This window comes from Zingiber officinale, chromosome 9A (genome assembly GCF_018446385.1).
Source record: "Zingiber officinale cultivar Zhangliang chromosome 9A, Zo_v1.1, whole genome shotgun sequence".
Classification (NCBI taxonomy): domain Eukaryota; kingdom Viridiplantae; phylum Streptophyta; class Magnoliopsida; order Zingiberales; family Zingiberaceae; genus Zingiber; species Zingiber officinale.
In genome coordinates, this window is record NC_056002.1 from 121,948,001 (window position 1) to 121,951,515 (window position 3,515).

Consider the following 3,515-nt stretch of genomic DNA (forward strand, 5'->3'; position numbering starts at 1 on the left):
AACCTCCCCGGTTGTAACCAAGTAAATTCCGGAGCATTTTTCTTTTTAGTTCATTATTTGTTCTATGTTTATGCAAGTGTTTAATTAAGTTATAAGTCCGAGAAGAATTCGTTTGTTTTGATTTTGTGCAGGACTATTCAACCTCCCTTCTAGCCGACCAACGGTCCCACAATAACATTAGCTAATGGTATTTCTTTGTGTCATGATAAAGAGAATGATAGATCTAAATTTTATCATTTTAATGTTATGTATCATGAAAATAGAAAGCAAGAAAACCCTAGTGTCAATTATAAATCATTTCATGCTAAGATTACCTTACATAAGACTAGGAAGGTAGATAACAATTTAGGCAAGAACTCTAAAGATTTTAGGTATATTCCTAAAAATAAAAATGCTCAAGGAAATTAAGAAAAATCTAAATTTAAGGATTTAAGGAGAGAAAATCAAGTATTGAAGTCAAGGCTTGATAAATTTGAGAGGACCTTAAAAAAATAAAAAAAATAATGTCATAGGATCAAAGAAATAAAATCTAAGGGTTGATAGACAAGAGTCATTCAATGGCGAGAGAGGTTTGAGATACAAACCAAAAGCCCAGAAGAATATGTCCTCATACCATAGAGTTTCATATAGCTATGAAACTAACCCTAGGTCTAGGAGTCAAGTCAAGATAACAAGGGAAGTTATCCCGAGAAGTAACCTTGAAAAGACTAATGTGATTAAGGCTTATAAGAAGCCTAAGAAAGTCACTAAGAAGGTCATTAGGGAAGTTATCCTTAGAGTTGATCTTGAGGAGTCTAGTATGATCAAGGCTTCTAAAAATCCTAGAAAAGTCATTAGGAAGATATTAAAGGAAGTTATCCCTAATGAATACCTAGAGCACCTAAAAAGCACCAATAGATTTTGGATTCTTAAGAGTGTGTTCTCTACATCCTAGATGAGTTTAGAGAGTGTTAACTCTAATGAGAATGATAATTAACCCAACCTTAGTAAAGTTGGTACTTTGAGACAATTTCAAGGTAAGGTTACACCTTAAAAATGAAGGTTTAAATGTTTACTCTTTAGAAGAGTAACATGTGCTAAAACTTGAAGATTTAGACCTAATTAAATTGACACATTTAGGATAGAAGTCAAAGAATTGCCAAGTTGGGGTTTTGATAGATTTCTTAAAGGGATAAGGGCAACTTAGGTTTATTTTCAAATTTAGTGATTAATTAGTGATACTTACATAGATAATCTATATATTTTCTTTATGCTAAAATTGTCATAATTTTATGCCCCATCATATGTCATGACATCATATTTAGCATTCATATATGTTTATAAAGAATGTCATATGTTATGTCACACATGTTGGTGCAAGGAGCATTAGACGATCTAACCTATGTTTTGATAATGACAAAAGGGTTCAAAGTTAAGTTGTCTTGTGATCTAACAAGTGTGACTAAGTGTGTAGAAAAGTTCTAAGTGCTCTTGGCAGAGGAAAGTCCTAACTGCGGTTAGGCAGGTGAAAATTTATAGCTGCGGTTAGGCAATGAAGTCTTGGTCTGGGGGGTTGGACAAAGTCTTGGTTGGTCGAGAACTTTAGCCAAAATCCTAGAGTCGAGGACTCTAGGTAAAAATCTTGGGAGTCATGGTCACTAGGTGGAAGACTGGGCGAGTCATGGATAAGAGGTTCAGCATAAAGACCTAAAGTTTCAAATGCTGACCAAAAGTTCAGACAGTCTGGAGGATTGATCTGGCAAAAGGTAATTTCTCCTGAGAGGAGTAGGTGAGGATGCGCTTCCCAAAGAGGGAACAGTAGACATCGATCTAACCTAGAATTTCAATGAAACTTAAAGTTAGGACCGGACAGTCTGAAGGTTGTCAAAACTTGTTATTCTTTAAATATTATTTGTCTGGACTAACCTTGTTTTGCCAAAAACAAAAGGCAAAAAATGGTGGTTCGAGTGCTCGGGATTGATCTGGGGGCCCGGAGCTGGTCTTGGGGCCCGAAGCTGGTCCGAGGACTCGAAGCTGGTCAAGGGGCCCGGAGCTACTCCGGGTGCTCAAGATGCCTTCAGCTGGAGCAGGGTACTTGGCTAGGCACCCTTGTAGTCCGGGTGTCCAGAATTGCTCCATGTGCCCGGACGGCCAAAAATCAATCTTTGCAGCAAGCTGGAAAAAGATGATTGGCAAACCTACGTTATGGTCCAGGCACCCAGGGGTGGTCTGATCATCTGGAGATGGATACTTTTTGTAAATCGAGTTTCAACGAGAGTATGCCATGCTAGCCCTGTGGGGGCGCTTGGGGGAGATTCCAAGCACCCGGAATGAGCTATAAAAGGAGGATTCGACCAGCACCTTAAATACTGAAGGCACCGGAATTCCGTTCTATTTAAATTTCCCTATACAAAAATTGTACAAGTACATAACTATTCCTAGTAGCCCACATGTTCGATCAGACATGTGTTTGATCAATCAAGCAAGTTCTTGACGGATCAAAGCACACCTTGATCGAAATATAAGATTGCTGGCCTCTTGTGTTGGTATACCAAAGAACGATACAATGAAAACTAACTAATTATGTAGCAGAATTAAAAAACTAGTTGTACATTTTCTTTGTAGCTAAACACCTCTTGATCTTCTGTCGTATTCCTCTCCTCTTCTTGGACGTCGTATACACGACGATCTACCAAGACAACACCACCCTTCCTCTCTTTGGATCCAAACCACCGGCCACAAAAGGAGGCTCTAGGATGGGGCACCTTCTAATCTTCTTCCTTCTCTTCTTCTTCCTCTTCTCCAATCTGCCGACCACTAAGTAGGAGGGAGCGCCGACCACCAAGAAGGAGGGGGCGCCGACCACCAAGGATAAAGGGGGCGCCAGCCCTAGCAAAGGAGAAGGGGAGGGGCGCTAGCCCTAGGTGAGGAGGAAAGGGAGGGGCGCCAGCCACAAGGAGGAGAAGAGAGAAAATTAAATTTTAGGGGCCACCACCTACTCCTTTTTATAAGCTTGCCATCGGTTACAAAGAAAGAAAATTAACAGAATTCTGTTAAGAAAAAATCTCCCTTTCTATAACCAAGTTAAACCAAACCAAGTTAAGTTAAACCAAACTAAGTTAAGTTAAACTAAACCAAGTTAAGTTAAACCAAATCAAGTTAAGTTAAACCAAACCAAGTTGTGGATGGGTGGATGCGAGGCTTTATATAGAGGCTACAACAGGAACTTAGAGGAGGAATTGGTTTAGGCCTCCTGATGGGCTTGGGCTTCCAGTGTTCGACCCGAACACCCAACCCAAGTCTATCAATAATAATCCATACCACTAAAGGGTTATTATTAAACTACCGCACCAATCCAATATTACAATATGGGCTCCTTCTTATCATGAGTGTGTTAATCTCCCCGTGTTTACGATATCGTATGCATGTTAATTAAATGAGTTAATGAGAACTCAATTAATTAACATATGATTCTAAGAGTAGTACCACTCAACTTTATTATGATGCCGGACTAAGTCCACCTGTAGGGTTTACAT